Below are 12,172 nucleotides of genomic sequence, written 5' to 3' on the forward strand. Positions count from 1 at the left end.
TGCCAAGGTCAAGATTCTCCTTTAAGGTCATGGGGTGATTTTTGGTCATGTTTTTTATTGTGAAATAGAGCATATATACAAAGCAAAGAAAGAAAAAACAGTAACAATGCACTTCAACAAGTAACTACAACACAGATTTCAGAGCTTCTTGTGGGTATCATTCCACTATTTAAGAGTTTTCCTGGCTCACAGTATCATCCCATAGTTGTGTATTCATCACCATGATAGAACATTTGTATAACTCCAGAAAAAGAAATAAAAAGGAAAAAGAAAAAAACCCTTCATTCCATACCCGTTACCCCTCCCTCTCAATAACCATTATTTCAATCTACCCAATATTTTACCCTTCATCTCCCCTGTGCTGGGTAGGTTCTGTGTCAACTTTGCCAAATGTTTATGCACAGCTGTTGGTCAGGCAAGCATCGGTCTGACTGTGGCTGCAAGGATATTTTGTGGCTGGTTGATAAACGGGAAGGCTTGTGTATTAAGTCATCAGTCAGTTGATTGCATCTGTGGTGGTTACATCTGTGGTCAACTAAGGTGTGTCTCCCACAATGAGATAATCCAATCAGTAGAAGCTTTTACAGGGGAAGAGAGACACTTCCACTGCTTCTTCAGCCAGTGAGCCTCTCCCGTGGGGTTCATCCAGACCTTTCATCAGAGCCGTCAGCTTCAAAGCACGCCCTGTGGATTTTGGGCTCTTCCATTCCCATGGTTGCGTGAGACACCTTTATAAATCTCATATGCACAGATCTCTCCTGCTGGTTCTGTTTCTCTAGAGAGCACTCACTAATGCCTCCCCATTATTTATTTATTTTTTATCCTCATTATTATGTTGTACGCAGGGGGTCACATTTCAACCTTTTTCCATGTGAATATCTGTTGATTGCAGCATCATTTGTTGAATGTCTGTTTGTTTCCTTTCTTTCTTTGCTTGTTTGTTTGTTTTGGGAAGTGCGTGGTCCAGGAGTCAAATCTGGGTCTCCCATACGGCAAGTGAGAATTCTACCACTGAACTACCCCTGCACCCTCACCCTTATCTTTTTTTAATCTTTCAATTTTTTTTCTGTCCTTATTTTTTTCCTCATCTGCTAACAGGACGATTTTTTTTTTCAGGATGATTTTTAAGGATTAAAAATTTAAGATCACTGGGTTTTTGTTTTAAATTTTGACATCATTCATATATATTTTCTTGCCGCTCATACCAAAAAGGAAAACAAACTGAAAATGACATAAAAACATTTCCACATGAGAAAAAAGGAGAGTGATAAGATAGCTAGGTCTTTATTTTTGTTTGGAATTTTGAGGAGAAGTTTGTTTCATACAAACGCAATTACAGCAACCTTTGGAAAGGCTCAAAATGCCAAAGAGCTGTGTGTGTGTGTGTGTGTGTGTGAGCACGTGTGTGTGTGTGTGTATCAACTTGGGGGTCAACTGCAACCATTTGGTGAGGACGGGGCAGCAGCGAGCGATGGTGCTGGACAGGGGAGCTCAGGCCGTTCCGTGGACATTCTTGCATGTTGGATGGCAGAGCCTGGACCCATTCCTGACAACGATGGGACCTGGGGATGCATTGTGAGTAAGTTAAAACAGAGATGCTATTGAGAACCCTTTGGGGCTACTGTTGAGCCTGTACTGGAGTTGGGATGCCTGTGGAGGTGATCTTACACACGGAGCTGCCCACTCAGACCAGGCCCTAGTCCAGATAGGGCTAAATACTTCATTTCAAAGTCTCCCCTTCCATTACTCTTAATATTCTTACAGTTGTGTTAAGTTGAAAAAGGAGAAATACAGGGAAAGATGAAAATGTGCAACAGGGAGATCTGACCGAGTGTCACTTAGCTCGATGGGTCGCAGGTGTACAGCAGTTTGCCTGGTGATGGGTGGAGGCGAAACCCGCTAGAGCTGGGAGAGGCTGAAGAGTTCTAAGAATGGGGAGAATTAGTCCTAATTTCCCAGCGTACTTCCCAATTTTCATCTCAGAATCCCCTACCTTCTTGCTTGTGCCCCTCAAATACCAGAACATGGTGGTGTGGGTATCGTGTTTCTACAAAGCTCTGTGGCGTCCAAGGGAAGAATGGACAGGCACAGCTAGGACACACACATGCACACACAGTATATGGTATTATTTCCAGCTGAGAATTTAAACACACTCTCCCCAAACATAACTCAGCGATCTGAACATTATCTTACCTCTGGAAAAATCCCCAGATCAAATTTTTGGGACTTTTTTGTTAATAGATGCAGGCTCAGCTCATAGATCTGAAAGGCAGGTCCCTGAGAAAATGGTAAGCACATGGGACTCAGACATAACCATTTATGGTCACCCATCACCTATCAGGGTCGCCTCTGGATCCAATGCCATGGCCAGAAAAGGACGCTCTGTTCTTTCCAGGGAAACTTCTTTTTTCACCTTCTCTTGACTCTTATGTCCTAAAGAAGACAGAGAAAATTAGAGATTGTATAAGGTATGGTTCCCTCTCGCTATGGACACTGTGCTGGTTTGAAAGAATGTATGTACCCTAGAAAAGCCATGCATTAATCCTAATTCCATTTTGTAAAGGCAGCCATTTCTTCTAATCCTTATTCAGTATTGTATGTTTGAAACTGTGATTCGATCATTTCCCTGGGGATGTGATTTAATCAAGAGTGCTTGTTAGACTGGATTAGCTGGAGGTGTGTCTCCACCCACTTGGGTGGGTCTTGATTAGTTTCTGAAGTCCTATAAAAGGAAACATTTTGGAGAATGAAAGCGATTCAGAGAGAGCAGAGAAGAACGACATAGTCATGAGAAGCAGAGTCCACCAGCCAGCGACCTTTGGAGACGAAGAAGGAAAATGCCTCCCTGGGAGCTTCATGAAGCAGGAAGCCAGGAGAAGAAGCTAGCAGATGATTCCGTGTCCTACATGTGCCCTTCTGAATAAGAGAGGAACCCAGACTGTGTTCACCATGTGCCTTTGCAGATGAGAGAGAAACTCTGACTGTGTTTACTATGTGCCTTCTCACTTGAGAGAGAAACCCTGAATTTCATCAGCCTTCTTGAACCAAAGTATCTTTCCCTGGATGCCTTAGATTGGACATTTCTATAGACTTGTTTAAAATGGGACATTTTCTCGGCCTTAGAACTATAAACTAGCAACTTATTAAATTTCCCTTTTAAAAGGTCATTCTGTTTCTGGTATGTTGCTTTCTGGCAGCTAGCAAACTAGAACAGCCACAGATGGAAGTGGAAATGAACTTGATAGCACAGACTTGGACGATATTCTCACTTGGAAATCATTGCAGTCACAATTAAAGCTTCACAAGGAAAGCAGTAATTGGCTCTCGTGCACATGGCTCATGACAATTACATGACCTGGTTCCGGACTCCAGCTGCTACCCCAGTGGTTGCCTGCATAGCCTGAAGCACGTAGGGCAAAACTCCATAAATCCAACTTTAGAAAAATCAACCAAATGAAAAATCAAGGTCTTGCCAGGATGGAATTCCTTCTGGAAAATCTTGGAGAAATGTGTTCCCTTCCTTTTCCAGCTTCTAGAGCTTACCTGCATTCCATGACTTATGATGTCTTCCACCCTCAAAGCCAGGTTTCTAATCCCTCTGACCTTTGCTTCTGTTGTCACATCTCCTTCTTTGAATCTAACGCTCCTGCCTCATTCTTTTGTCGGTGAGGACACTTGTGATTACATTGGACCCACCAGAATAATCCCAGATTATATGCATTGAATAGCATCCCCCAAGAAGTTATGTTCAAGTCCTAACCCCTGGTCCTGTTGATAAGAAACCATTTATAAGTAGGATCTTTGAAGATGTAATTTATTAATTTGAGGCCAAACTGAATCAGGGTGTGTCTTAATATAGTATGATTGGAGTTCTTATAAAGAAAGGAACTTTGGCTGTGAGAGTAGGAGTGAGGAAGAGACAGAGGGTCATGGTGTCAGAAGCAGAGGGTGAGTTCTGGATTGCTAGCAAGGACTACTACAATGCTACAGACTCCAGAGAAATTGTAGCCAGCTGACACCAAGATTTTGGACTTCTAGTCTCCAAATCTGCGGCCATCAAATTCATGCTATATAAGTGAAACAGTCTGTGATATTTGTTATAGTTGCCCAGGCAAACTAATACACAGCAAATCTCATTAATTCAAGACTCTGAACTTAAACACATACGCAAAGTCCCATTTTCCACATGAGGTAACTAAGAATTAGTCATGGGCATCTTTGGGAGGCTATTATTCAGCCTAATGCATGCCTTTGAGAACTTCTTTGGTCACATCTGATATAAGCCACTTCAGTTTGATGATGAAGTGTTTCTAAGCAGGTTCAACTTTATTGCATTGGTCAATTAGCCAGCTCCTCGTGCCTGGTGGACAGTTCAGACTGCATACTAACTTAGTGGCCCATAACCCATGTATTCGGTCTCTACTAGGGCAGGCCCTGGGGCAATCCAGCAGTTCACTGTTTCATAAAAGGAAAACAGACTTTGTAGTTTTCCCTATAAGAGTATGAGTTCCTACTCTATGACTCCCCATTTCAGAGCAGGCATGAACTTTGACTCTGCCCCTCATTTCAGATATCCTACCCACCACAGCTCTGACTGTTTCTTGAACACCTCTATCCAAGGCTCCCTTTCTCCTACAGACTCCAGCATAATATTCCTTCATGGCATCCAGAATCTTCGAGGATGAGGCTAAACCTAATTTCAAGTTGATTTTGTGCTACCAACATATTCAATGTCTCTCCATGCAAAAATAAATAAGTATCCCTGTGAAATTATGGAGTATGTTTCAGGATTTGCTTTCATGATTTCCTAGACAAGGAGAAGTTCAGCAAAGAAAATGTCCTATTGAGTTATAAACCCTGTCTGTTGAGTCTCCAGCACTTCTTCCATCATGTTGCAGCACAGAAAGGCAATAATGTAATGTTTACATGAGAAATGAATAAATACATAACTGAAACAAATAACTATCAATAATTTATTGATTAATAATAACTTAATTTAAAATATTTATTAATAAACATACCAAATAACATACCGAGAAGAAATACTAGGGAGAATTATAATGGTGAAATTCAAGGTTCATTCTAAAAGTGCAAATAGACAACAATAAAAGTATGACTCGTTTTCCTTCTCCTCAGAGGAAGGCAGGACAGGGTGGTGAGTTTCAGAACCTGCCCCTGGCTGTGGGGATGGATGAGAGGATGAGTCTAGAAAGATACACTTTAAGAGGATGTGATTGGAAGAAGTCTGTGTCTTAGTTTGTTAAGGCTGCCAGAATGCAATATACCAGAAATGGGTTGGCTTTTATAAAGGGAATTTGTTAAGTTACAAGTTTACAGTTTTAAGGCCATAAAAATGTCCAAACTAAGGCATCCAGAGACAGATATCTCGACTCAAGAAAGGGCCAATCACATTCATGGTTTCTCTGTCATCTTGGAAGGCACGTGGTGACATGTGCTAGCTTGCTGTCCTGGCTTCTCATTGCTAATGGATTCCCTGGGGGCATTTTCTCTCTGCGTCTCTGAAGGTCTCTCTATGTGAGCTCTGAAGCTCTTTCTAAAATGATTCCCTCTTAAAGGACTCCAGTAAGCAACCCCATCTTGAATGGGTAGAGACACATCTCCAAGGAAACCACCTACTCAAAAGGTCCCACCCACAATTGGGTGGGTCACATTTCCATGGAAAAAACTTAATAGAAAAGATCCCACTCAACAATATTGAATGAGGATTAAAGAACATGGCCTTTCCGGGGTACACTACAGTTTCAAACTGGCACAGTCTGTCACCCCCAGTAAGTGTTTCAATACTGATCACAGAAAACAAGACAGCCATTTTCCTAGATAGCGGACCCTGCAGTGGTAACAAACATGATTTATGACTTCTCCTTTTTCAGACCTGCCTGGAATTCCAATTTTATATTTCAGAAAACCTACAAATATTCTTTATTGTATAGAGAGCCAAATGTTTGGTTTAGAGCTGGATGGCCAGAAGTTTAATGGTATCTGCCCATGATGCTATCCCATCCATTTAATAGTCATTTGTGTGAATCTCCACATCTTCCTGTATCATGGAATCCTGTTTGGATAAATGAAGCTTAAAGCAGGAACACGTACGGGGCCTTCGGAGGTATCTCCCTTGAATGGTCAGTCTGGCTAGGGTTAATGAGTGGGGCAAATGATTAAAGAGGGCCGATGGAGAAGGAAGAGTATCTGAAGAGGAAGGAACTACACAAATGAGGGGTTTATCCAGTGACAGCTTGTTATTAGACCCAGATAATGTGTTTTCAATAGGCATGCCATTAAAAAGATATTTGCCACTTAATTACCAACTGGTTTGTAAGCAGAAACTTTGAGACTGCAGAAATATCAAGTTCCTCATTAAATATCAAGTTCCTACTAATTTTAGTGGTACAGATGATAAGGCTCGAGAAAAGCTTTCTCTTCCCAACATTTATTTATTTATATAAAAATCACATTGTTTACAATATCCCATCACTGTGGAATATGAGATGTCTAATTTGGAGAGCACGTAATATTGCAAATGCAAGAAACTTAAAATACAAGACAATGAGGAAACCAGTAAGAATAAACCTTTTCTCCAGGCTGGGATTTCCACAGATTCCTTGAATAACAAATAGAATCAGATGACATGCTGAATCTTTGGTTATGATCCTTCTCTTTGTTTTCAGGGAATTCCTACATGTTTGTCTTGATGTTACGGCCACATTACTCGAGTTCCATCCTATCTGAGTTCTCGGCTGTCCAGGCGAGCAATCGTGTTCACCCCTTTATCTACTCCACTCATCAGCCATGGCTCAGAGGGCCAGGATGTGGCCACATCTCATGCTCGCCTGGGTTTGGCACTTCTGCAGTTGACCGACACTTGATAAGCATCAGTTCTAAAAGGGTGTTGGTTGGAATGATCTGGAATTATGAACTGCTATGAGCACCCTTCTTTCAAGGGTGCGAGGAGCTTCTAACTTCAGAACTGTAACCCAGGACTGGTGAGGGGAAAGAGAAAGCAGGGATTAAAGTAGATGTAAAATAAGTTGCTCATTTGTCTGGAAAGCAGAGAAGAAAAAGTTCTCAGAGGGCCTAGGAGTAAATAGCCAACCCACTGTGTGATATTTGTTTTATCTGGGAAGCAAAGACATCAACCTTATCTAAATTCAATACTATCACATGCATTCTTTTTGGTTTCCTTCTTTCACTCACTATTATGTTTTGAAGATTGAGCTGTATTCTTGTTTGGATTTATCGTTTTTGTATTTTTCATCACTGTAAATATTCCTCCATAAAAATGTAATAAAATCTATGTTCCTTTTATGCTTGATGGACAGAGGGAGTGAGATGAGATTTTGCAGTCCCTTATCGTCTTTCTCAGCATTGAAGAGCTTTTGTTCCCAGCTCCTGACAGTATTGAGTCCAATATAAAACAAAACGAATTAATGGGCTAAAAATCGTCTCACAGCATTTATCCTGAATTGATCAAAATATCACCCTCCAAAAGGAATCTCCTGAAGTTTGGGTTGTGCGTAAGGAAAAGAAAGATCTGCTCACCATGTTTCAGGGAAAATCCCAAATTGTCTACTTGCCCTAGAGACTGGAATATCCATGCATGGTTTTCCACTGCAATAGCAGTAAAGAGAATATGCCCCAACCGGCTCTCTGATCCATGCGGAAACGATCTCACTTCCAGTGTGAAGTCAGCCTCGGCCTAGCAAAGCCTAGAGCAGCCAAACCCTCTGACCAGGAAGAATCCAGTTACTGTTTAATGCCACTGATTTTAGTGGAAATTCCTCTGTGAATTATTGTTACTGGTGTACTTGGGATACAATGAAAACTAAGAGCAATGCAGGAGGACAAGACTCACCAGATAATACAACCGAATGCAAATAGAATGCACTTGGTACTGACCCAAAAAGAGAACGTCTGTGCCTATAATGTGCACTTAAAGAACGACTTCAGGAAATTTAGTAATTGTAAGTGTGGCATCATAAATCATTGAAAATAAAAGATGCATGATTTTTCATCAGGAGTTTTTGGAAAAGGAAATTGGGTTGAGCTTTCATAGTGAGTTCCAGTTTGAGGATGTCAGACTTGAGCAAGGAAAAGATCTGACCCTAGAGGGCTGTGACACACAGCTATTTATTGGGACCAAGTTTTGATGGGTCTGTGGTGGGAGCAGCAGTCTCTGCAACCAGGAGCCCTCCAGAGGTCCTGGAGGTAGGGAGCCACCGAGGAAAGCAGGAGAAACTCCTGGGGAAGAGAACACATTGCAAAGGGTCTTACTCATGTAGACACTGTCACAGAATTGTCCTCTTGGCCAGGGGACCCCACAGGGTGAAGCGACTGGAGGACGTGTAATGCAGAGCGCTGTCTTACTAACAGCAAGCGGATGCTGGCGTAATTTCATCGGCTGCGTAGAGCAGTGCTGGGGACTGAACCACGAGCCCCATGAAGACATGTTCTGGTCGTGTGACCCATTTGTAAACAGGACTTTTGAAGATGTTATTATCAGGTAAGGTGGGGACTAGTTGGTGAACGGGGTCTTCAGAGAGACTCATCAAGTAAGCCTCAGTCCATAGAAGTCCTCGAAGGAGAGAAATCCCAACAGGGACCAACGCCTGTGAGTCTGCACAAGGAGAAGCCATGAGCCAGGAGCAGAGCGGCGAGCCGAGGACCCCCACGCGTGGCAGCAAGCCAGCACCGGGCACTATACAGACGTGGGTGGAAAACGTGGTCTGTCGAGACCTGAATTTTGGACTTCCAGCCTACAAAACCATGGGGAGATAATAACTGTAATTCTTTAAGCCACCCATTGGATGGTACTTGTCATAGAAGTCCTGGAGAACTAAGAGTCTTGGTAAACTAACCCTAAATGGCTTACAGCTGCTTATCCGGGCTGTTTTTAATACAATCAGACGTGGAAGAGTGTGGATGAGGAGACTTTTCTGAGGTTGCTGGGATTAAGTAACTGACACATGGAACCACTGCACAGAGTAAGTACGTCTTTGGCTCATTTATATAAAAATATTGAATAAGGGCGGGCAACAGTGGCTCAGTGGCAGAGTTCTTGCCTGCCATGCCGGAGATCCGGGTTCGATTCCCGGAGCCTGCCCATGTCAGAAAAAGAAAAACCAAACCAAAATACTGAATAAACAGCAAATAATTAAGGGCTATAAATATATAACCTCAGTAAGGCAGAATCCACCTAAGGCAGCTGGAAAAAGGAAGAGAAATAGAAGAAATATCTATGTGTGGGTGTATGTATGCATATATATGCATGTGTATTACATAAAAGAGTTAATTTTCCTAATATATTAACACAGAAATAATAACAAAACCCTCCTAGAAAAATGGGCAAGAGACATGAATCGATAAACAAATGTGGTATAAACATATAATGAAATATTATTGGCAATAGAAAGAACTGTCAGGTTACAACTTGGATGAATCTTGAGAACTGTGATGGTTCATTGCGTATGACAGCTTGGCCAGCGGATGCTGCCCAGTTGTCCAGTCAGGCAAACACTGGCCTGTTACTGCAAGGAGAGCTCATGGACTTAAATCACCGGTCAGGTGATCACATCTATGGCTGATTACATCTGCAGTTGGCTCAGGGGAGTGTCTTCTGCAATGAGAGATGTTTAATCCAGTCAGCTGGAGGCTATCAAGAGGCAGGTGATGTCTTCAGCAGTCAGAAGAGAGAGCTTTCCTCTCCACTTCAGTCCGCCAGCCTCTCCCAGTGAATTCATCGAAGACCTTCACTGGAGCGCCAGCTTGCAGCCTGCCCTGCAGAATCTGGACATGTTCACCCCACAGGTGCTTGAGACACGTTCATAAAATCTCATGCCATGTACAGATATCTTCTGGTGGTTCCGTTTCCCTCGAGAACCCTGACGAACACAAGAACATTATACTGGGTGAAATAAGCCTGTCACAGAAAACCACGTACTGTGTGATTCCATTTACACGGAGTGTGCGGAACAAGCATCTCAAGGCAGCAGACTGATGGTTGCTTACAGTTGGGGAAAAGGGAGAAACTAGGGGTGGCTACGAATGGATAAGTGGCTTATTTTTGATGATGTGTTGTTCCAGAATTGACGGTGGTGATGTTTACATGACTCTGTGATTATGAGAAAATGCAATTAAATTGGACATGTGAGGTGGGTGAGTGGGTTCGAATGTGAGTGCTGTCTCAGAGCTACTTATCTATCAGTTTCACTCCTACATGAGAGAAGTGCAAGGGAAACTGCCCATATCAGATGGGCAATACTTCAAACCTTGACTATAAATACCACTTGAGCATTGGTGGGGAATTAGTCACCCTTCTTTACAACCTCCATTTCACACTATCTGCAAAGCTGCACAATCAGTAACACTTTGACACGTCAGCCTCCTTCCGAGGGATCTGTCATGGAGATACTTGACCACAAGGACAAAGCAATGCTTGGGTGATGCCAATCATCGAAGCTCTATCTTGAAAATGGAAGGATGGAAAATCCTTGGGGCATCGATGTGCACTGCCATGCTGCGACGTCCAGAAACTGCCAGGGGGTGGGGGTGGGGTGTAAGGGCAAGGCAAAGACGCCCACATCTTTTTTTTTTTTTGCATGGGCAGGCACCGGGAATCGCACCCGGGTCTCTGGCAGGGCAGGTGAGAACTCTGCCTGCTGAGCCACCGTGGCCCGCCTAAGACGTCCATATCTTAAGCCCTGAAACCTGTGACCATTTCACATAAACGGCTCAGGGGAATGAGGCTGGGGATGGAACAGATTGCTAAAATGCTGACTCTAAGAGAAGGAGATTATCTGGGACAATCCAGATGTGCCCAGTGTAAACACAGGGTCCTTAAATGTGGAAGAGGAAGTGGAAGGGAGAGTACCACAGAAAGAGGTAAGAAGCAACCACCCACCGCTGCTGTCTCTGAAGAGGGAGGAGCAGCTTCCAGCCTGGAGAAGCTGGAGAGCACGGAAGCAGCTGCTCCTCTGGAGCCTTCTGAAGGAACACAGCCCTGCTGTGCCTCCATGTCAGCCCAGGCAGACCGTGCCAGGCTTCCGGCGTGTGCCGGGTAAGACGATGAATCTGTGCCGTTTTTAATGATTCTGTTTATGGTAAATCGTTACAGCAGTGACAGGAAACAGATCACAGAGTTAATTGACAAAAAAGCAAGGTGAAAAGCAATTTATACAAAGGGGTAAATTTTGTTTTTTTTTAAAGCAGGTGAAATTAATGATGTGTACGCTTACTTATAGTTTGCATGCCATGTTTCAGTTGTTAAAAACAGAGGCAATAATCCAGAGACTGATTTTTAAAAATAGTTACCTCCCATAGGTGAGAGTTGAGCGTGGAAGGGGCAGGTTGAAGTAAATCACATCTGAGTGTTCCATTTCATGTGATTGGTTTTTTTTTCTTTTGTATGCTGCGTGGTGGGGGGTCACATTTCATCTTCTCCAGGTGAATGTCCTGTTATCGCAGCACCATTTGTTGAATGTGCATTGTTTTATTTTTTGGAGTGCATGGCTGTGAATTAAACAAACGTCTCCCAAGTGGCGGCAAGAATTCTACCACTGAACTCTCCGTGCACACCACATTTCATGTAGTTTTGACTTTTGATACCTATAAATACTTTCCATAGTCCAAAACCCAGAATTAAATCATAAAAGGTAAGAAAAGCATGAATATAAACAAGTAAACATAAAGATAAGCCTACGTCCATTTAATAACATATCCCTGGGATAAAGCAAAAAAAAAAAGTATGTTAATGTGTGAGAACTGGAGTTTTATGTATAAAGATACAAATATAACATCAAAAAGCAATATAAATTTTGACAGCTGATGAAATGGTATTATGTTAGTGTTTAATATTTAGAATTTAAGAACTTTACTATCTGAATTTGCAGATTTTTTTCCTTATTGCCTGAATTTTAAATTGGCTTATAAAACTTACTGCACAAACACAGGTTATATAATGATTATATGGATATTTAGATATGCCTATGGATAAACTAAGATAGCCATTTTTTGGTGGTTCTAAGCATATTGTTTGTTTTCTTAATTTAAAAAAACTTGTAAAAAAAGATAATATGAGCATATGATGTTACATTAGGATTGGGAATGCCTGTATGAACTCACACTTTCCACCACTTGAGTGCCAAATGGTTTCTTACCC

Source organism: Tamandua tetradactyla, chromosome 16, assembly GCF_023851605.1.
Source record: "Tamandua tetradactyla isolate mTamTet1 chromosome 16, mTamTet1.pri, whole genome shotgun sequence".
Taxonomy (NCBI): domain Eukaryota; kingdom Metazoa; phylum Chordata; class Mammalia; order Pilosa; family Myrmecophagidae; genus Tamandua; species Tamandua tetradactyla.